Raw genomic sequence first — 24,726 nt, 5'->3', positions numbered from 1 at the left:
AATGTTGAAGACAAGGGGAATCTCAGGGACATTTTATGCAGGCCTGGCTGAAATCTTAATTGCTATATAATTCAAGTAGTTTCAGCATTTCACATTACACTTGTTAGTTGAAGTTCACAAAATTATGCCAATATGCCACTTAGCCTAATCATGCGCCATTTGCGAAAAATATTTACTACAAATGCAAGCACACAATCCAACAGGAGGGGTTGCTGTTAGCAATGCTTTTGTTTTTTTGCAGTATTCTTTAGAGCAAAGTGCATCCTCACTTCAAATATTGATGTGAGGACTCATTTTCAATTAACATATAAGGGTGAATGATGGATTTGAATTCTACATCGTTAAGCATAATTTCAAACAATTTTGCTAAAATTTGAAGTAGTTACGCAATAACATGTTAAGCAAATTTTGCGCACACCCAATCACCTAAATTCTATGCCATGCAAACAAAACAGAGGGATGTATAAAATTGGCTGAGGAAGTTATGCACTCAGAAACACAGCATATGGCTTAAGGGCTTACAGATGTTGCTCACATTTTCTCAGCCTATTCTTCAGATGACTGCCCAAAGACAACCAGCAACCATGACAAACTTAAATCCTGTAATCATCCCTGGACTGAGTCCAGGGTCAAACATCACTGAGATCACGTAGACTCTACTTCAAAACGCGCACACGTGGTATTTACACCCGTTTTTTCCACTAAAGCCATTTGAGAGCAAAACAAAAATAGTCTAGACAACAAGCAAGGCTTGCCACGTCTGCTTTAGGCTCAGCAAGTCATTACTTTAATCATTTTGTAAATATATATCCCCTGAGGTTTAGCAGTTGCTTCTTTGAGGAGAAGACAGTTCACCTTCCTAAACCACATCTTTTTTTAAACCACTTCTTTTTTCCATTTCTGCTCTTGGATTGTCGGCAGTATTCAGTTTATTTTTTTTATTTTGCAAATCATCTTGAAATGCGTTCTTTTATGCGAGTTACTTTCCTCTATTGGAACCTAGCATTCGTGAGTACCAGAAGCTGTCACTGCTGATGCTATTATATTTGGAATCACATTTAATGAAACAAGGGCATGAGAAAAATGAACAAGCATTGGCATAGCCAATAGGTCTCGCCTTTGGGACCTTATAAGTGTTTAGCCATGCAACAGTTGATGTTGTTGCACCAATGATACTGTGTTGCAAAACTAAATACTTATAAGGTCCCAAAAGCGAGACCTATTGACTATGCTAATGCTTTTTGTTTGTGCGACTTGAAGCTGTTCAACTGCTCGGAAATATTTCTGCAGTTTGTTTTTGGTTCTGGCGTGCTGCGGCATGGCCATGTATGAAAGATAAAGGGAGAGGCAGAGACTGGCGCTTGAAAGAGAGGCAGGGACGGTCAGTGGAAGAGAGAGAGAGGAAAAGCAGAAAAGAGGCAGAGACAGGCACAGTGTGAAAGTCAGAGAAACTGGGGCACAGAGAGAGAGGCCGAGGCAAGTTGTGGAAAAGCTAGAGATGCAGAGTCAGTGGAAAAGACAGAGAAAGACAGCAGAAAAGACAAACCGGTAAAGATAGAAAGACGCCCTGGAAAACAGAGAGAGGCAGAGACTAAGCCCTGTGGAGAGATGGACCGACCTTTTTTTTGATTTCAAAAAAATTTATTATTTTAAGGGAGTAAGAACAAGCATAGTATACAATCACGGATGATACAAATGATATCAGCTGAAAGACATCCAACCTGGAAAGCTGAGAATTGACACTAGAATTTCATTACAAAGTTCATTAATCTGGAAATATCCGAGGAATGCATTAAATAAGGAAGAGACACTAGATAGTCAGGAGATGTGCTTATCAAAAAGTATCATCATCCTATATGAACTTGGGTATTAAGGGAAAGAAAGAAAGGAAAGAAAGCAAAGACAGAAAAAAGATAGAAGAAAAGAGGAAGAAGGACAAGACAGAATGAAAGAAGAGAAGAGGATTTCCAAAGGATTCACCCAGCAACAACGACAGCATTAACCAGGCACATCAAACGGGTATTGAGCCACCAATCCCTCTGAGGCCCTTTGCACATACGTATCTAGAGTCCGCCACACCTCATTAGATATAGACGGAGAGAGGTGAGCATGATCAACTGACGTATGAGCACTACGCAAAAAAGAAACCCATGCCCACCAAGTATGATAAGAGACTGAGGAAAAAGATTTCCACTCCATGAGAATTACTTTGACCGCAATAGTTAGTAAAAGATCCAATAGTTGTAATTCCATGGCATCTAAGGGCAACGGTACCGAGGCCGCCAACGGACCTAGAAGAATTAGTGGAAAAGAGAGTTGAAACTCAATATCAAAGATAAGCATGAGGTGTTTGTGAACTAAACCCCAAAAGGGTTGGAGAAGAGAACAATTAAAGAACATATGTTGGAAGTCACCTGGTGCAAGACCACAACTCCAACAGAGATTATCGTCCTTGAGACTTAACGCGTGTAAACGAGTGGGAGTCCAGTGAAGAAGATTAATAGAAAAAAGCTTAGATTGCATTAATGAGGGGGCGATTTTATTACGAAGCGAGAGCCTACCAATATCTTGCCAAGTGTCCGAAGAAATATGATCAGTGACTTCATGCTCGAAATGACGTAGCCATTTTTGCTGCGTAACAGTTTGAGTAGGAAGTGTCGAGGACGACAAAAATTTATAAATCCTAGATGCTACATGACCAGACTTAATCCATAGGTGAAAAAGCATAATCATGGGGGAAGAAGGCTGAAACTGTATTCTAGCAAGTGCTACCTTTATCTTAAGAAAAGTATAAAAATCTAAATTAGATAGAGAAAATTGCTGGGCCAGGGTAGAGAACGGAAGAGGATCATTATTGGAATCATACAAGTGCTTAACAAGCGAGATACCTTTCCCCGCCCAGTAAAACATCAAGTCTGGATCAATATTAATTTTAATTTTGGAGTTGCGCCAAATGGATGACCATCTAGTTTTATGCAGCGGAATCGCCACTCTCATGTCAACTTTGCGAATCGCAGCAACCGTATCCAAAATAATAGATCTAGAAAATGGAATGAAAAGGGTATGCGTGGTTAAAAAAGAGGCAGTTGGAAGCGGAGAGGCCAATTCCTGTTCTATTAGCAACCAAGCTGGAACCTGCATAAAGGGCGAGGAAAACCAGAGCGCACCCTGGGAGGCTAAAAAAGCAGATTGATATTTTTCCCAATCAGGGAGATTACATCCCCCCGACTCATAGGGTTTCCTCAAAAATTTATAGGCAATTCTAGCCCTTTTATTATTCCATAAGAATTTGGAGGTAATTAAATCAAGATCATGAAAGAAGGCGTCAGAAAGCTTTACTGGAATCATAGAAGAGACAAAATTAATAATAGGTGTTATCATCATTTTAAGAGTTTGGAACCGACCCCACCAGGAGATATGCTTCGGAGACCAATTATCTAAAAGATGTCGCACTTTAAGAATAGTTTGAGATTCATTATAAGTAACCGTGGCATAAAGGGTGGAACAAAAATAAATACCCAGATATTTTAGTTGCTTAGATTGCCACTTAAAGCCCGCCGAACCCATATGAGAGGAGAAGCAGTAAGCATTTAAGGGGAACATTTCTGTCTTATCTCTGTTCAGTGTATACCCTGAAACCTTTGAGAAAATGGAAATGATCTCAGAAATAGCCGGGATAGCACGTGCAATATCATCAGAAAAGATGAGAACGTCATCAGCATAGGCAGCTACTTTTAGCTGATGGGAACCAAAAGAAAAACCCATAATGTCTGGATGTACATCAATCAGTCTAAGAAGAGGATCAATGGACAACAAAAATAAAAGAGGAGACAAAGGACACCCTTGTCTCGTACCCTGGCAAAGATTAAAAAAGGACGAGGTGGCCCCATTCACTCTTATGTTAGCCCTAGGTCGGGAATAAAGAGACATAACCATACTGATAAAAGAATCACCAAGGTTGTGTGCACATAAAACAGCTCGTAAAAAAGGCCAGGAAACCTTATCAAAGGCCTTTTCAGCATCAAGGGCCAAGGCCGCCGCCGGAAGATTGGATCGCTTAGCGGCACCTAGAATATGACAGAAAGTACGGATATTATCACGTGCAAGACGACCCTTTACAAAACCTGTTTGGGAAGGATGAACCAATTGAGGGATAAAGGATTCTAATCGTTTAGCTAAGATTTTAGCAAAAATCTTAGCTTCCATATTAAGCAGGGAAATAGGACGAAAATTCTTGGGGTCTGAATGATCTTTTCCTTCTTTGGGGATTACTACAATAGTAGCATCGGCAGCCGAGCCAGACACAGAGCCATCCTTGATAAAAGCATCAAAGACCGATTGAAGTTTCGGAACAATCACAGATACGAAGGTCTTATAAAACAAAATAGGGTACCCATCTGGACCCGGAGCCTTACCGGAACGAGTGGCTTTAATCGCGGAAATAATTTCATCAGAGGTAATCGGGGCATTTAATGAATTATTAGCATCCTCCGGTATAGTTTTCAACGGCACTGTCTTCAAAAACTCCTGGCACTGTTCAAAAGACGCCTGAGTAGAGGGGGTATATAACTTATTATAAAAATCGCGAAAGACCTCAAGAATCTCTTCAGTCTGAAATTTCCTCTTACCAAGATGGTCAGTAATAGAGGAGAGTTGGGAAGACTTATTAGCAGACTCCTGGAACTTTAATGTAGCTGCAAGAGTCTTGCCCGCACGATTTTTTAACAGTAGCCGCTTAGATTTCTGAGCCTGAAAACCAATATGCGCCCTCTTAGTGACAATAGTATTATATGCATATTTTAAATTCTTAATAGATTGTAAGCACGATTTATCCTTAGAATGTCGAAAAAGAGATTCCTGACGCTTAATATCCTCTGCTAAGTCCGTGAGTTCTTTTTTGATGGCAGCGTTTCTCCTGGACATACACTTAATGACCTGACCTCGAAACGTGCATTTAAAAGAGTCCCAGAGAACAACAGGGGAGCTTACTGAGCCAACATTCTCAAGGAAAAATGTCTCAATATCATTGGAAAACTCTTGGACCTGGGAAACATCATGTAAAATTTCCGTGTTTAGCCTCCAAGATCGAGACCTTGCCCTAGGAGCAAAAGACCTAAGTGTGAAAGTTACCGCGGCATGATCTGAGACTAAAATGGGGTGAATAATCGGAGATGCGGAAGCTTGAACAAGAGAGGAGTGAACCAGGAGATAATCAATACGTGAGAAGGACGAGTGAGGGGAAGAAAAAAAGGAGAAGTCACTGCCAGTGGGATTGTGAAGACGCCAAACATCCTGAAGATGGGTCAGAGAACACATATTAATCATTTGTTTATGTGCTTGAGGGGGACGAAAATTAAAGGCAGAATTCCTATCCAGAATAGGATCCATTGGTAAGTTAAAATCACCACCTACAACAAGATTGCCAGAATGAGGCGTGTCATTTAGCTTTTTGGTGATCGTTTTCCAAAAAGACGGATCATCCTTGTTAGGGGCATAGATATTCATGACAAAGAGAACAGCATTACCATCGGACAGCTTAGATAGTAGCCAGCGTCCCTCTGTATCCTGTTCAGAGGAAACGATAGACAAACCCGAATGTTTAGAGACTAAAGTAATTACCCCATTTCTTTTACCACACGCATCTGAGCAAGCAACATCAGCAACCCACTCCTTCTTCAGAAATAACGCTTCCCTAACAGAGACCTTTGTCTCCTGAAAAAGTACGAGATCCGAAGAAAGAGATTTACAATAGTCTAGAATCTTTGACCTTTTAACAGGGTGACTTAGCCCTTTGACATTAAGGGAGAGTACATTCAAACCAGCCATAGACCTATTAACAGGAGAAAAAGATATTGCATAATTGATATATGAACTACAACATCTAAGAGACCTCGCCTCCAGACACTAGACCTCCACACGCAACCGGGAGAATCCCCGGAGGAAATCCAAAGAGAAAAGGAAAAGAGAGATAAAAAAAAGAGCAAGAAGAAAGACAGAGAAAGAGGGAAAAGGGTCAACAAGGAAGGTCTGAAAAAGACCGAATTCATACAAGGGGGGGACATGGAAAAAGAGCAAAGAGCCCAACATGAGGAATAGAAACCATCAGCATAAATAGCCCCAAAACAGAACATAACAGATTATACGTCATTTTAAAAGAAGAACAATCTAAAGGATATGAACAAGAATCAATAACCGTTCTAGAAACAGTACAACATATAAGTCTATACAGGCGACAAGTTAACCAAATTGATAGGAAGGTAATACCGAAACAGAATCATAAAAAAGTGTAACTGATGCAAAAGAGAGCTAAAAGCTATCGTCACTATTATATCGAGCCAAACCAAAGCAGACAGATTAAGAGTAAGAGAAGAATAAAGAGAAAAAAAAATAAATACCAAAGGATATTATATAATACATTGTGAAGAAAGTAAATGAAATAAAGAGGAGAGCGGCATATAGTAATAGATCAATATATAAACCATGAAGTCTTATGGCAGATACATAAGATAACTGAAACAATACAACAAAAAAGAAAAATGTAAAGTCTATAGATAATCTAATAGATAACTGTCCAAAAATACATATCATTCGTTGCACTCGATTTAACTGAGAGAAGTGAAAATATCTTAAATATATGAACATGGAAGTAAAGAAACATAAACCTATCAATTACAATACAGCTATAGAATTCCGACCTAGTCGAAAAAGACACTTAATAATACGAAACACAGCAATCAATGCTATAACAGTGACATAGAACTAAACACTAACTCTACCTATAGCAATTAATAAGCCACAAATATTCATCAATGAGTCAAATATGTAATCAATCTATACACCAATATATTATAAACACTATCGTACTCCACAGATATGAGACAGCCAAAGACGATGAAAGTCATACACATACCACAATAAAAGAAAGTAAGAAGTCATACACTGGGATAAGACACGAACCAGGACCTAAAATGCGGAAAGACAATTTGGGAAGGAGAAGGATAAAAAGGATGGCAAACGCGGAAGAGTGACGTCAAAACAACACTAAACAATACCACGAAATCTTGGAAGGTTCATACAATAGAACTATCAACAATAAAAGACCAATACACCATACCGACAAGGAGGGAACACCACCAGACGACAAAAGCACAACAAAAACAATGGACACTAAGACCACCGTGCAGAACTAAAAGAGACTAATCTCAATAGAACTGCCAAAAAAGAAAATTCATTGCAGTATAAATAACCGCATCAGGTGCCAGAAGAACCAGGATCAAGCGAGGGCTCCATTTGAAGTTCCATCTGTAGCTCCATCTGATTGTCCAAAAACGAGACCAAGTCAGCAGGTTCATCAAAGATTCTAGAGCGACCTTTAAAAGTAATGCGGAATTTTGAGGGGCCAGCAAAAGAAAAGGGGATATTCATCTCAGAGAGACGCTTCCGAAGATTGAGAAAACCCTTCCGCCGTATGACCGTGTCTCTGGCAAAATCTTGAGAGATTGAAATGCGATGACCATTCCACGAAACAACTCTAACCTTCCGCATATGAGCCAGAATTTGTTCTGTATGCTGATGGCGCAGTGGCTTAAAAATTATCGCCCTAGGTTGCGTAACAGACTTAGAACGAAAAGTGGGAACACGATGTGCACGTTCCAGCTCAAAATCTCTTTGGAAGGAAATTTGCAGTGTGGAAGGAATCCATTGATAGAGGAAATCAATCATAGAAGGCGCATCTTTCTCAACATCCTCAGGAAGACCAAAAATGCGCAGGTTAGACCTGCGGTTACGATCTTCTTGCTCAGTGAGGTCCTTCCGCAACGCTACCATTGATCGCTCAAGTTGTGAAATAAATCTGGACTGCTTTTGCATGGAATCCTCTGCGCCGCTAATACGTGCTTCCGTGTCTGAAACACGAAGCGACAGGGCCTTGAAGTCATTCCTGATAGCTAACACTTCCACTTGCAATAAATCTGTGTTGGTCTTGGTAGACTGCGCAATTTCATAGACCTCATTAAGGCGGGTCAGGATAGTCTCAAGAGTGGGACTGGGGTCCTTTTGCGGAGATTCAGGTGTAGGAGATAACTGCTTGGCCCTTTTAAGCGACGCTTTAGATTCCTTTGCGTCTTTAGTATTTGAAGACGGGCCCATATTTGCAGCCATAGAGCACACCACCTCAGTAGGAGAACAGTACACCACTCCAGACAGATACCGAGAAGAAAATGCCAGGTGAGGTAGGAAACCTCAATACCACATAAGGGAGCGAGCAAAAATGGATAGCGCGCCCTTAGCAGGAGAACAGAAAAATACTAAAGGCAGATTCCAGGGACAGAGAGGGGGGCCACCTCACGAAAATATCACTCCTAGCCGGAATCAAAAAAGGCTCCTTTCAACAGTCAGAAATATCCCAAAGGCAGGTTAACAATAGTCTAAGAGGCCCCCCAAAATGGCCTTGACGATGCTTCTGACGCACAAAGTATCAGCAGAAAAAACAAAAAGTATTACCAAAATAGGCAGCAAGGCAGCAGGCAAAAAATAAAAAATCAATATCAAGTGAAAAAATAGAAGAAACGTCACCAATTCTTGTCTAACAACCTTCCTGGGTCTTCTGTGGCATTATCGACTTCGCGCTGAAGAGAAACGTCTCACCGCTTCTGAGGAGACAAAATGGCGGCCGCTCGCGAAACACCGAGCGCCGTCAGACAGGAACCAGAATATGCATGCCAGCAGCCTCAGGAAGCAGGAAACCTCCTCCACAGCACTCATAACATGTTCCTATCCATCTGTCCGAAATCCGCGATGGCCGGGGCAGCCCAAACCAGCAGCTATTCCTCAGTTAGCTCCGGCTCAGCACGGAGCCCAAGCACAAACCGCCATATCGTCGCGGCGCGCAAGCCACGCCCCCGAGATGGACCGACCTTTGAAAAAGGCAGCGACAGACACAGTTCCCGTGTTTTTCCACGTATCCACTTAGGGTGCTCCGTGTGTGTAAGAACACCTTCTTCCTGTTTCAAGGACATGGCATCAGACTGGAAGGTTAGGAGGCAGGCTTCTTCATGTTGATAAAAGACAGGACACCCGCATTGGCATTCCGCGCCATCCAAAGTAATTGCCCTTCTGCGATGGGGAAAAGCGCCAGACATTTCTAATCTTTCTAAAAAACCAAGGAATGTTCTAGAAGTTTGTGCTTTACATTAATGACGCATTTTAGCAAGACCAAGTTCACAAGGGCCCACTCTACAAAGAGCCATATATTTCATCCAAGCTGGAGTTGTGTGTGTTTAAGTGTTTGCATATATCACCTTTGGTGGCACTTTTACAACTTGTTATGCCTGAGAAGTTATGCATAAAATGTGCAGAGAAGCCCCCTCGCCATACTGAAGACATTACAGCGCCATGTTGCATTGTTGCGTGTTTGGCACAAAGTAAACACAAACAGAATTTGCACGTTTGAAGTTCCCGTGCCTCACAATATATATCCGGCTAACGTCTCACTTCCTTCTAGTGGATCTGCCTCCCAAGTGCGTGTGGTATTTAGTATATTGCACTGGTGTACAAATGTGACTTGGAAAATATTCTATTACGACAGGGGACACTTTGTTCTTTTTACGTGGTTCACACAAAACAATGCCAGATTTTGTTGCTTTCACATAAAGTTTTGCTCCAGACCTATTGTAAACATCACTTGAATCTCGCTTTCCTGCGGTGGCTGCTTTTTACTAAAGGGGCCGCTTCATCTGACAGCATTAAACATAAACTGAAATGCAAACTTTTTCACAGACATCCGGGCCTAAAGTGATTAAGAGTTGCACTGTCGCTTAAAGTTAGAACTTTGCCCACGAAAAACCTTAGTACTGACCAGCCTCAAACCTCAATACACGAGGTGACAGAATCCAGACCACGAATATAAGGTCTGTAAAATAAAATAACAAGCATGCGCAGTATGACGAGAGGCAGCAGGGGGAAGGGAGAGAGGAGGGGGCCTGCGCCTGTTTTCCTTGCGGGAGTGAGCAGGGGCACCATATGTTTGCAAGTTAATTACAAACATATGGTGTCAAAGCTCGCTCCTGCAAGGAAATCGCCAAACGTGCATGCGTTGCCATTGAAAGCAACGCAACGCATGCATGTTTTTCGGGCAAAAAGTGAATCGATTACAAAAGGTCTTTATCCTATGCAGCGCATGCGTGCTGGTTAGGCCAGACCTATAAACGACCACTTTCCCCTTTATATCTACATTTTTATTTTTTTTAACAAAAAGCGGCCCCTCAGCTCTATCGGAGTTATTATTCCTAATCATCGTGCGTTTTGTGCAAAGTAGGGAAGCATAAATGAGGCTGCATGTTTCTGACAATGACCCACTAAGATTAGTCCCCACAATGCAGTTGTTCATGAAAAACCAATCAACATTCAAGCCTCACATATTAAAAATTCGATTTAAAACAGCCATATCCAGAGTCAATCAATAATACACAGTTGTGCGTAAAGAGTAATCAATATAAATCTGTCTTTACCATAGTGATTTCTGATGCTAGCATCTAGGCTGTGATAAGAAAGGCTAGTTAGCAACATTTTCAACAAGTAAAACACACCCTACTTCAAAATGTGCACCTTCATACTACAGGAATGGTACAGATATACAGAAAGCACCATTTTGCAAGGTATATTTTATTGCATATAAGCGACCAATGTGATTCAGCAGCACACAATGAAAATACAGTTTGATGAAGTCAGTAGTGATAAAAGTGTAACAATTGCACTTTATTGTGTATTATAAAAGACTGCATGTAGAAAACAAGTTTTCAGTTTTTCATCACAAAAAGACAGACATTTGAGAAAGTACAGGAGACAGAGAAACACTTTAGCACAAGCTGGTAGTATAGCATTTGTTCGAGGGTTAAACACATTTCTGTTGTTGGCACACTACACTAATAAATTATATAAGGGACGATACATAGGTTTGGGGGCCATGTGAATCCCAAAGGACAGGGTCCCATGGCAAATAAAGAGAACTTTCACCAGGCAATATTCAAAGTCAAAACTATAAAGGTTTATTCAAAATTGAATAGACATTTTAGAAAGCAAAAATATTGATAAGTTAAGCAGTTTAAATCAGCATCAATGTATATCATAAGTCAAGCGAAATTTTCTAAGTATACGTTGTGCGAGAGGACAGAAATGAAGTCTGCTTAAGGACAATAATCACAATGTTCTGTAAGTTTAATTTAAATATATAGACTGTGAAGGAGACTGTTTTTGAAGAAATAAGTTCAAGGTCTGTCATGCATCCGAAATAGGGCATCTTTATAGTTTTCAAATAGTGAAAGACACGCTTGCAACATGGTGTCAAATGAGATAATAAAGACAACAACCAATACATTTTCAAAAATACATATTGCATTAATTGCCACATTGTTAGAAATGTCTTCAGAATGCATCACTTATGCTAAACCTTAACCTCAAACAGGTGAACTAAACTGTGTCTTTGCACATATTAAACAGAGTCATTCACAAGAACAGGAAAATCCATGATTTGTTGCAGGAGTGAATATAGTTAGGGATCATCTTCCTCCAAAGCGCTACAAGTGAAACAAAAGAAATGAAATTTGAGTTGAGCACAAAAGCACAAAATGAATCCTATTTTGACTATTTGTTGTTACCGAGAAAGAATTTAAGCAGGCCTTTTAAATGTGAAGAATAAAAAGTATTTTTTTGTGTTTGCAAAACAAGTGCCAGTATTGGGAGTTTAAGGCACACTTACATGGAGGCCTGATTATGCTAACTTAACTAATATAAATAAGCAATAAATCTTAAGTAATACATTTTCTCTTCCAATAAAAGAAGTGAATTAGTAGAGACATGAGAAAGATCTACACACTAGTGGTCTCTTACTAAAATTATCTCTGCCATAACAATCAAAATCGTTTTTGAAATCTAATTTGCAGCAAAATGCTATCTTACAAAACATGCATGTACCCAAATTATGATGGCTCCTACACATCAGGAAAATGTTTGTTTGAACTAACAAAAAGCTTATTGCTTTCAGATGTAATATATCTAGGTCTTAAAGTGTCAGGCCTCTAAAATATTGAAAAGTTTGATTAAGTGACACATAGCAAGTAAACACAATTATTCAAGTGTATCAATACAAGCTACAGTTAGGACTGGAAGATAGTATATTGCTTTGTTTCACACATCTCACTAAACAGATATGTCAGTTTGATATTAGCTTATTATAATGGAAGGTATTCAGCAAGGTACACATAGACCCAATTTGTCATAACATCTGTAATACTAATGGGCATTGCGTGGTATTCCGATGCAGGAATATTGTAGTGGAATATTGGATTGCAGGTGGATGAGGAGACTGGAAGGTTCTATTCTAGGCAGTTGTACATGGACCTTGTAGCTGGGCTGTTGCATGTGAGATGCTCCTAATTAAAAACCTGATCTATCTGTTCGTGGAAGGCATAGTCTTTACTGTGGCGACAACTGGGCAGAAGCACCTCCACATCACTTCCACATCAGACTTGTATTACTGGTTTTCTAGACCGAGCTGAAACCGGCTTGTTTAACTCTTGGCAACATTTCTGCATGGCATCATGCCTGTACTTCTATTACTTGATTTCTTTCTCTATTTGCTGCTGATTTCTGCAGTGCACTTCCACCTGTGCAGTGTATTTTCAAAGAATTGACTTTCTCGTTCAACGCGAGTGTTAATAGCTCATGACACTCCTTGGTGTGCACTCATAGTTATGATTCTGTTGGAAGTGTGTGCACATGCCAGCTGCTCCATGCACCATGTGTTTTTAAGGAACAGACTTTCATCTTCAGCGTGGGCGGTAATAGCTCATGACACACTTAGGTGCAGCCTCGCATTCAAGATTGTGTTTGTGGTGTGTGCACGTGTCAACTGCTCTATATGCACACTGTACCTGCATTGCAGGTCAAATGTGGCACAGGAAATTTCTTCCACTGCCCAAATTGTGGTTCTACATGGTATTGCAAGGAGAAATTAAATAATAATGAACCCATCTTTATTAGAACTTACATGCTCTCACTTTTGACTTTGTGTGAAACAGTCACAATACCTGAAGTACACACATTGGTTTTTAAACTCCTCCTGGTCACGGGACTACCCCAATTGAGACTAGTCTGCAAACAACTCATTGCATACAGCCTCTGGAACCTGCAGAGAGTCTTGATGCAATAGTCTACATAAGACTTCCTTAAAAGTCTAGACCACGAACAACCCTTTGTATAACTCTGGTAATCACAAGTACTGCAACTAAAACTGCTGAGAAACAACTACTTGACTTACAAGACACACAGGAAGTAAATATTGTTATATTCTTCACCAGATTTATTGAGTGGATGAGCTACTGTTTAACTGTTTTTTTTTACTAAATCTTCTAGATTTAGTGTCAGAAGAGGGATAAGACAAGGATGTGTTTTAGTCCCCAATCTCTTCTCCCTCTATGTGAACGGAGTTGATAAAGAGCTTCAGAAGCTAGAAGCTGATGCATCAAAAATCAGACCCCGATTCACTCCAGTACTCCTTTATTATGCCAACGATCCGGCCCTGATGTCTAGAACCGCTAACAGTCTGCAAAAACTGATCGCTGGTTTTGTAGGATATATGGTGTACAAAGATCTCAAACTAAATTTGGCAAAAACTGTTATCATGGTATACGGAAGAGGTAGACCCAAAAAGAAATCATTCCATGTCAGGGAACAAAATTTAATAAAAGTAAAGTACTTTTCCTATTTGGGGTACTTTGGGTGTACTTTTCTCAAACTCCGGTTTTTGGAACCCCCATCTGGAACTAGCAAAGTTACAACTTGCTAGATCAACTGAGGCTTTGTTCAGGTTTGCTAGAAAAGTTGGCAACAAACCTATTTGTGAAATGTTGCAACTCTATAGGAGTACATTTATACCTTCAGCTACCTACGGTGCAGTCCTCTGGGGGGCAAGGTGGCAAAATATCCTGCAAACTCAGGAAAATCTATTTTTGGCCAGGTTACTTTCTGTACCACGTGCTACATCCACTTTAATTACTCACAGAGAACTAAGTGTTACTTATGTGGAAGATATCATTGATTTGAGTGGGATTACCGGCTGGCACAACATCTGGAATAAACCAGCTATGAAATTCTCAAGGGAAGTGATCAATGACTTGAGCACTGTAATATAATTCCCTGGCTGACACATGTCAATAGGTTAATAATTGAAATCGATCTAGATTTCCAAATTTAGATTCCAGCAAATATACTACAGTTTAGCAAAAAAGAACTAAAAGCTATGCTTACCTCTAAATGAAGAGGAGAGCAGAAGTTTAAAGAAAGCCGAAAACCTTGGTAATCAATTACCTGGAACAACCCTTACAACCTGGACTGCAGGGCTACCTTGTGATGGTCATAGATGTTCAGAAAAGATTCCACCTTACTAGACTTCGATTAGGCATTGCAGCCATTCCAAAAAGAGACATGTGGTCCAATCTAATCCCTAGATACCAGAGTGATGGAGTGTCAATACAATCTTCAATGCACTTTATACTTGTCTGTGGTTTTTACAGTGAAATTAGGAAATGTATTCTGTGCCCTGTCAAAGAATTTCACAATGCACCAGGATGATTATAAGCTTTTATGTAGCCTTCAGTCTGAATATACCTGCTATGCTTTCTCCCTTTATATTAGTGGTGCTACAAGAGTACGGAACACTCACTCCATATGACAATTTGATGTATGAATATGATTAGTTACGCTGCTATACATTGTGTTTTTATCCTCTTTTCACCAGCACTTTACATTTTATATTTGTAAACATTCTTGCTTTTATGTGTTTTTTTAAAAGTGGTTCTTATTCTCTACAAAATAAAATCCTGGCAGATGTATTTAACTTTGTATTCTTTCTATGCTTTTATGATTACCAATCGAATAAATCTGAATTCGACTTGACTTGACAAAGTAAGACAAGAGCTATGGTTAAAGGATGATCCCACATTGAACAAGGTTATTTCCATTGAATAATGTGAGGAACATTCTTTGGCTTGGGTACAGAAAAACAGGAAGATTGATGTCTACAAAGTGTGGTTGATAGAAGAGGAAGTGAAGAGCAAAACTACCCAGCTTGGACTAAAGAAAGTTAGGGGTGCATGTTACAGATGCTGTAATACTGGACATATTGCCTCTTCCAAAAAATGTCCGGGTCAAAATGTTGCCTGTAAACTATATTCTGAAAAAGGGCATTTTGCCAAATGTTGACATTCACAAAGGGGGTCTTGGAAAATTTATGGAATATATTCAGAACTAAATTAAGTTATGGATGATTGTTTCTTATCTGTGTCTACTGAAGGAGAGAAGATAAAGCACCTGAAATACTTTATTCCAATTAAGGGTTTGTTTCTAGAAGCTCTAGTAGATTCAGGAACATCGCTCACTTTGATATCTAATGAAGTGTTTGACAATGAGTTGTGTGATAGGTACCTCTTAAAGATCCTGATGTCGTGCTTGGAGGTTATGGTAGACAAACCATAGAATTTAGTTTTTTTTAAGCAGAAGTAAAATTTCATAGCAGCAAAATTAGCAGCAATGTGTATGTTCCTGTCAAAAGGGACAGCATCTTGAGTCGGCCTCACCAAAAGGATCTGGGAATCTTATTAGATCTGCACACTGAGAATGACAGAATGCACTCCAGGTTGGTGAACCAACATTTATAATGCTCAACGGCGTTGAAGGCGTGCAACCTTGGTGCATGCTCCGCCCGTGCGCATTAACTGTGTGTATCCCAAATTGAAGCCTCATCAGTTCCCCTCACAAGATGCACATCCATATATAAGAAAGAATTCTGAATATTCAATCTGTTATCATATTTTTATTCTAAACTTTCTCCAGCTTTGATCCCAAAATTTCCATGTTTACTAAATGTTTTTATTTTACTCTAGCATCCCGTAAAAAAGTCCTAAACAACGATATCCCTTGGGAGAATACCATAAAATACAACACTAAATGAGGTTCTCTTAGATCTTAAATATTGTTGCATTTGCGATTATCTCCCATAATTATGGCACCTGAGGCACGTTGGTATTTCTATAGAATTGCCGATTATTTTCTCACTCTTTGCTTCGTTGCCTTTATTTATGGCTCATGTTCCCCCTGTGGTCACTACTGATCATACATATTTTAGCTAGCAGTACTATTTAATCCATTTCCCTGATTACTATACCCTTTCCCACTCCATAGGTATCTTGTTTTCATGAACTCTAAGCCTCTAGATCAGTGCTCTTCCATCGTAGATATGGTTAGACTTATTGTAACTGGCAGGTTCCCTTGTGTTTTCCATCAGTTATTGTAGCTATCGTTATTCGATGTGTCATGGCCCGGGCCCGGGTCTCTTCCTGCATGAAATATGACCAGTTAGCAGACTAGTTTTTTTTTTCTTTTTTGTTTGCTCCGGTCTACGTTCCTGGTACGCCGTACCACGTGACCAGGATATCCGCATCCAGTCCGCCATGGCGGCGTTGGAGCACCAATATATAGACGCTGTATTCGCCTGCTCTTTTCCACTCATTCTTGGAGGCAGCACAGGAGTCGTTTTCATCTCACGACGCGTGAGTATTGGATTACTACCTACCCGGAATCATCACAGATCTAATCTAGTTAGCGCACCACTATGGTACCATCCGCGTTATCTTAGTCGGGTCGCTTTTCTGCTTGCTGTGTATATTAGCTATTTATTAAATACGCGGTTTACGATCCCGCATTAGACATGCATCACGCAGCTCGTTGAGCATGAATTCCCATTTGCTGTGGTTAAAGTTTAGATTATTTTTGCTTTGCATTTATCAATGGCCTGTTTCTTTCACTTCATTTGCCTCCACGAATGACATGCTGTAATCTATAGCCATTTCTTCATTGAATATATACTAGAGTTAGTCATTTACATAGGAGTCTATCAAGCCACTAGTTATAATTTTTGGCTACATTTAACAGGTATCGTGTCGAGCAGCAGTTTACACCATTCTAACGGGCATGTCTCCATCTTTAAGCATCCATTGTCCTTGATGTACCAATCTTTATAATGATACACCCCAATATAACAGGTACTTTCACATCTACATATGACTTTGATAATCTCTTTAGTACACATGAGAAGTTAACTCTAATAGCCATATTGTCCGTGTCTCTTTCAGGTTTAGAATTTATTGCTGCCTACCTACTGGTTTGATTTTATCTACTGTTGGCTTCAGCATTCCACATACGATTCTTGTTTTGCAGACGTCTTGGGCTCAAGCGTCTCCGTGTTTGGCATTATGATATTCATTTCGTAGAATTGATTTTATCCAGGTATATGAGTAATTACATCCAACCAAGTCCTTACCCCTGGTGTTCTTATTTGTCGCTCCAACTAGCTTAATCACATTTTATCATATATCATTCTTTCTAGAGATATATATAAGGGACACTGCTGTATAACCCTTGTCGGACCTTTACAAACATCCTTGTTTGGGCCATACAAAATTGAGGAAAGGTATCACTACTTCATATCTCAACCATAAAATGTTGTTAGGTTGTGACAATATCTTGAACATATAATTTAGAGATTCTCTTTATTCTCATATTCCCCTCCAGTGTCTTGGTTCGCTTCTATCGCTGTGGACCAGATTTATCAAGGTCTGCACTATTTGTTGTTTCTAGGTAAGCGCCTAGTTCCTAGTTTTTATACCCTTCACTTTTGTCTTGGCTAAATCTTAACACTTTGGGTCATCTATCTTTTCGGTTTAATTATTCACTTCACATTTGAGTTATATATTTTCAATTTCCTTTTAGTCACTTTATCATCTTTCTTCGTTTCTCTTTCTTTTCTTTATCCCTTTGGTCCGTGGACTATTTTTCTAGATCAAATGAAACTGTTTAGCATCTTCAATTATTTTGATGTACTTTGCGTATTGTTTTATATCTTTGGACTCGGTGTACTTGAATACAATTCAGGCTCTGTTTTGTCATGTTATGTGTGTAATCCAGTTATGTTATATGGTTTTCTATGTTTCTCATGCTGAAAATCAAGTGGCTTCTCCTGAAGAAGGCATTTTTTGTTACGCCGAAACGCGCGTAGAGACTTACATCTCCATCTACTTAGATTCATCCACCATGTATTGTTTGTGAGACTTACATCTCCATCTACTTAGATTTAGCCACCATGTATTGTTTGTTTATGTAATGCTTGTAGGTCTTTCTTACAACAAAAGATTTTGTAATATAATATACGCATAACCTTATTAATAATCATGTCATTGTTTTGTCATTTGTTTTTTGATGGAGTGTTTCTAAACAAATTAAAAAATAAATCTTTTTTAAGTTATGATAAAGAATAAAATGCATTGTTTTTAAACATATTCTGGTAGTACATCGAGTCCTTGTTCCGATGTTTATCACCTGATTTTCGCCAGGTGTTGTGTTGCCTAGGAGCTATTTCTTTCAGAACTAAATGTTTTTATCTCCATGTTTTACTTATGCCCATCCAGGCTTTTCAAAGCAGCACAAAGGGGGTTCAATATTCCTAATACCACAGTGTCAAGCACCCATTGCATTTCGGGTTAACTCCCTTCCTCTGGGGTAACTAAAATACAACTAACTTTAACTCGCGTACCCGCAATGAACTGCTGAAGACTTCACATATTGCATCACTCATGACATGGTCAGTGACATCACTCATGACATCTCAAATGACATCATTGTTGATATCATCCTCAGAATCTCTGACGCACCCACTCACACCCCAATACAATCTTTCATACACCCGCTCCAACTTTCACACTACCCTTCTCAAAACCATTGACACGCCCATACCAGTATCTACATACCCACTCCCTTATTTATAGGTCTACACACACATCTACTCACTCAAGCATACAGACACTCATGCACTCACTCACTCACTCACTCACTAATACAGCCACTGACATATCCACTCATTCACCCAAATAGCCACTCACACACTGTTAGACACTCAGAACTACTCACACACCTACTCACTCACGCATAAAGGCAATCAGACTGCCACTTACTCACCTATACTGTTATACACGCACCATCTCACTTATTCACACAGCTACTCCCTCCCACCTCCCCTTCTTATGGCAGTCGCTGCGCGGCCGCACCGAAGGCACGTCTAAGGCAAGCCCGTCTGCGCCCGTCCGCACCTGGACCGCGCCCAGCGCCAGAACCCCTGGATCCCGAATCCACCACAACACCAGACTACACTACGACTCCATCAGCCTCCACGCACCCAACCCTGGATGACATCACGCCTGCTACCATGCCACCCCGAAGTGCACCCAAGGACCCTTCACCTGCCGGAACTGCAACTACACCAGCATCCGGCCCGAGAAACCACCAACCAAAGAACCCAACCACCTCCGATGCATCCTCCTCAACACCCGCTCCGCCCGCCGGCACGCCGTCGAACTCTGGGACCTCCTGGACTCAACCACCCCCGACGTCGCCTTCCTGACGGAGACCTGGCTGGACACCACCTCGGCACCAGACATCGCACCTGCCATCCCAGAGGGCTACTAAATCTCCCGCAGAGACCGCATCAACAGAGTAGGAGGGTTAATCGCCATCATCCACAATGACACCCTCTGAGTATCAACCAACACGGACGACACCCTCACCACCGCCGAGCACATGCACTTCCAGATCAACACCGACCCCAACACCACCCTCAGAGGAACACTCGTCTACAGACCACCCGGACCCTGACCACAGTTCTGCAACACCATCGCCGACTTCATCAGCACCCACGCCATCACCTCCACGGACTACATCCTACTCGGGGACCTGAACTTCCACATCGAGAACAACAACGACTTCAACTCCGCCGCCCTGATCGCCAACCTCGCCAATCTCGGACTCAAACAGCTCGTGACAACACCCACCCACGCCGCTGGTCACACACTGGACCTCATCTTCACTGCAAGCCCCCACGTCTCCTTCGACCACACCACCGAACCCCACTGGACAGATCACAGCTGCATCCACTTCACCTTCAGGAAACCCACCACACACCACCGCACCCAACAGATGCCATGCCGCTGCTGGGGCAAGGTCACCGAGGACCAACTGACCGCCACCCTCACCCTGGGACCTCCCGCAGATCCCACCAACCCCGACACCGCCGCCACCAACCTCAGACAATGGATCATCGACTGCGCCAACAGTCTCGCCCCACTCAAGACCTCCACCACTAACCAATCCAGCAAGAAGGCCACTTGGTTCACCGAAGACCTCCGGACCTCCAAGTGCAACTGCCGGAAACTGGAGAAGAACTGGCTCCACGACCAAACACCAGACAGCCACTCAGCCCACAAGAACGCCATCCGCAGACACCACCAACTCATCAGAACCGCCAAGAAGACCACCTTCAAGGACCACCTAGACAGCAACGCACACAACAGCAAAGAGCTCTTCAACATCGTCAAAGAACTCTCCAACCCCAGCTCCAACACCAACGACATTCCACCCTCACAAGACTTGTGCCACTCCCTGGCCACCTTCTTTCACCGCAAGATCACCAACATCCACGACAGCTTCAACACCGCCACCCCCGCACCCGTCGTCGAGACCGCAACCGCTGAGAACACCACCAACACCAGCCGGCTGACCACTTGGTCCAACGTCAGTGACGAAGACACCATCAAGACCATGAACTCCATCCATTCCGGATCCCCATCTGACCCATGCCCCCACCACGTCTTCAGCAAAGCCTGCACAGCCATCGCACCCCACCTCCGGAAGACCATCAACATCTCCCTCGAGGCAGCAACCTTCCCGGAGAACTGGAAGCACGCCGAGATCAACGCCCTACTGAAGAAACCCAAGGCGGACCCCAAGGACCTCAAGAACTTCCGACCCATCTCCCTGCTCCCCTTTCCGGCAAAAGTTATCAAGAAGATCGTCAACAAACAGCTTACCTGCTACCTTGAAGACAACGACATCCTGGACCCAACCCAGTCCGGCTTCCGCAGCAACCACAGCACAGAGACGGCCCTCATCGCCGCCACCGACGACATCCGAATCCTCATGGACAAAGGAGAAACTGCCGCCCTCATCCTCTTGGACCTGTCAGCAGCCTTCGACACGGTCTGCCACCGCACCCTAACAGCACGCCTCCATGACGCCGGTATCCGAGAGAAGGCCCTGGCATGGATCACATCTTTCCTCTCCGGCAGAACCCAGAGCGTCCGCCTCCCACCCTTCCACTCCAAGGCCACGAGATCATCTGTCTCGTCCCTCAGGGATCTTCCCTCAGCCCGACGCTGTTAAATATCTACATGGCACCACTCGCCCACGTCGCACGACAACACTGCCTCAACATCATCTCCTACGCCGACGACACCCAGCTGATCATATCCCTCACTGAAGACCCCCACACCGCCAAAGCCAACCTACACAAAAGAATGAAGGCCGTCGCAGAATGGATGAAGCACAGCCGACTGAAGTTGAACTCTGACAAGACGGAAGTCCTCATCCTCGGCCACACCCCCTCAGCCTGGGATGAATCCTGGTGGCCAACATCGCTGGGAACAGCCCCAGAACCCAGCGACCACGCACGCAATCTGGGGGTCATTCTTGACTCCTCCCTCTCCATGGCCAAGCAAGTCAACGCAGTCTCCACATCCTGCTTCAACACCCTCCGAATGCTCCGCAGGATCTTCAAATGAATCCCCTCAGACACGAGAAGAACTGTCACCCAGGCCCTCGTCACCAGCAGACTGGACTACGGGAACGCCCTCTATGCAGGAACAACAACCAAGCTCGTGAGACGGCTGCAACGCATCCAGAACGCTTCAGCACGACTGATCCTCGACATCCCCTGACACAGCCACATCACACCCCACCTGAGAGACCTGCACTGGCTCCCGATCAATAAGAGGATCACCTTCAAACTCCTCATCCACGCGCACAAAGCCCTACACAACGCCGGACCAGCATACCTCAACGACTGACTCAGCTTCTGCACTCCCACCCGCAGCCTCCGGTCTGCCAACCTCGCCCTCGCCACAGTCCCGCGCATCTGGAAATTCACCACTGGCGGCAGATCCTTCTCCCACCTTGCCGCCAAGACCTGGATCACTCTCCCCACCGACCTACGACAGACGCAGGACCTGATTGCCTTCAGAAGATTTCTCAAGACCTGGTTCTTCGAACAGTAGCAGCCCCACCCTTCCCCCAGCGCCTTGAGACCCTCACGGGTATGAAGCGCGCTTTACAAATGTTATGATTTATTGATTGATTGACTAACACACACATACTCACCTATACAGTCCCTGAAACAGGCATACACTCCCCAATACAGCCACTCTCACAATACCTCACTCACATATACAATCCTTTATATTCTCGAATACTCACATATACTGCTTTTCACATATGTATTCACTCACCCATATACCACTGAGACATCCAGTCACTCATTGACATAGCTATACACAAATTCACTCAACCATACAGCCCTTCTCAGATGCACTCCTGAACCCATACAGGTAGTGAATTACCCACTCACTCATCCATGCAGGGAGTCACACACCCCTCACCCACCCGCACATGCACCCATACAGGAACTGAGACAACCAATCAATAACCCATATAGACACTCATATACTTACTCACCAACCAATGCAGCCACGTATACACCAACTGACAAACGGATACACACAGATTAGTCACTCACCATACATTCACTGAGAGATGTACAATCACTCACTTATACAGTCAGTCACGCACCCACTAAATTATCCATACTGGCATGCATACGCCCACTCATTCTTCAATACACCTTGGCGTATATATATTTAACCCTAATAAACTTTTTAGAAACACTCAGGGGTCGATTCACAAAGGTAATCTGAGACACATGTCTAACTTTACGACATTTCGTATTCACAGAAGTCATGAACGACTTTTTGTATTCACAGAAGTCATTTACGAGTTGTATCTTTACGTCCGCACTCAGGCGGGGATCTCCGCACCCAGGCCATACTGTCCGGCTCGGGCCGTACTCTCCGGCTCGAGCCGTACTCGCTGGCTCGGGCCAGATGAAGTATAATCAATGGGCTGGAATGCAATTTTTACAAAAAGGTTTATTAGGAACGTGTGATAAATGGTAGAGGAGGTCATGAAATACAGTTTGCGCAGGGAAAAGGGTGTGGCCAGATACCACATCATAACCCAGAAAGGTTTGCTCCTTTGCATCATGGTACAATTTGCGCTCCCCTAAGTGTTGACTGTAGTGTTCACACTACAGTCAACACTTAGAGAGCTCCCCTTAGTATTGACTGTAGTGTTGACACTACAGTCAACACTAAGGGGAGCACAAATTATGCACTGCATGTACCATGATGCAAAAGAGCATACTTTTCTGGGATATAAGGTAGTGTCCAATGTTAGAAATGGGGGTATCTAGTTGGCTAGGGCTTGCACCTTTGTCCAGATAGGGACCATTCTTCCTAGTCAGGATAAGGGAGTTACACTCCTAAAATAACCCCTTCTCATCCCATTGGTAGCTTGGTATGAGCAGTCAGGCTTACCTTAGAGGCAGTGTGTAAAGCATTTGCACTTAACCAACAGTAATACAGTGTAAGCACTACAAAAGGACACCACACCAGTTTAGAAAAATAGTCAATATTTTTATATACGTTAAGACAAGACCAAATCCGACAAAAATCCACAATACTCTTTTTAAAATTCTGAAGTTATCAAAATAAGTTTCACACAAACTTCCCCGATGTTGATAGCTCCGTCCGGGGCAATCACAGCATTGTGAACAACAAACCCAACAGTTCTGGCTGGTCGTGGGCCAGCTACAGTGTCGAAAAGACCCGCAAATAGTACTGGTGAGAAGTGTAGGGCGATGGGGCCCTTGAGGTCACTCGAGTTGCAGGTCGAGCTCTTCTCTGATGGAGTCAGGAGCACTGGCGTTGGCAGGCATCGGGTGCTGCAGTGCAAAGTGCAGCGGTGTGGTGTGCAGTGCCCCCAGTTCGCAGTGCGAGCAGTGGCTCGGTGGCGGCGTCAGATAGCGTCGTCGATGAGACCAGGGTCGCGGTGCGAGATGAAGGTGGTGCCTGTCACGATGCTAGCAGGTCACGGTGCAAGCAGAGGCATCATCATAGCTGAAGCGCTGTCGTCCGTTGATGAGCGGGAGTCGATGGTGCCGGCGTCAGCAGGCCAAGGCTGCAGGATGGGGGCAGTGCTTCGTGTGACTTACGAGCAGTGCCCTCGAACCACGGTGCAAGCAGTGGTGTTGATTTTGGTGTGGAGCGGCTGCATCAGGGAGGCCAAGGTGTCCTGGTGAAGCAGGGCGATACAGAGTGCGGTGCCCACAGGACGGGGTGCAAGCAACGGCTTGGTGACGGCATCAACAGGCATCGTTGGTGAGACCAAGTCGTGGTGCGGCAGTGCTCTCTGCAGTGCCAAAGGTTCAGCGTAAAGCAAGGTGGTGTGGAGTGTGATGCCCGCAGGTCACGGTGCAAGTAGCAGCTCGGTGGCGGCATCCACAGGTGTCGTTGGTGAGACCAAGTTTGCGTGCGGTGCCCTCGGTGGTGCCTTCAGGACACAGAGTCGGCAGCTGCATCGTAGGCTTCATTGGTTGGGTCTTCCTCTGTTACAGCACAAAACACACAGTCCCCCATGCTGCGGGCAGAAGAGTTTTGAGTCTTTGTGGTTCCTTAG

At 43.0% G+C, this 24,726-nt stretch overlaps 1 long non-coding RNA gene across 1 annotated transcript in view; it reads right to left on the bottom strand.

Moving 5' to 3' along the window:
- Positions 1-11,022: 11,022 nt before the first annotated feature.
- Positions 11,023-24,726, bottom strand: part of LOC146806005 (uncharacterized) — a 699,435-nt gene continuing 685,731 nt past the window's right edge. The window contains exon 4 of the long non-coding RNA XR_014967535.1: positions 11,023-11,573. This is a non-coding gene — a long non-coding RNA (uncharacterized LOC146806005). The remainder of the gene's footprint in view (positions 11,574-24,726) is intronic.

Source organism: Triturus cristatus, chromosome 8, assembly GCF_964204655.1.
Source record: "Triturus cristatus chromosome 8, aTriCri1.1, whole genome shotgun sequence".
Taxonomy (NCBI): Eukaryota; Metazoa; Chordata; class Amphibia; order Caudata; family Salamandridae; genus Triturus; species Triturus cristatus.
The sequence above is the reverse complement of the archived record's forward strand: the minus strand, read 5'-3'. Positions and strand labels throughout refer to the sequence as shown.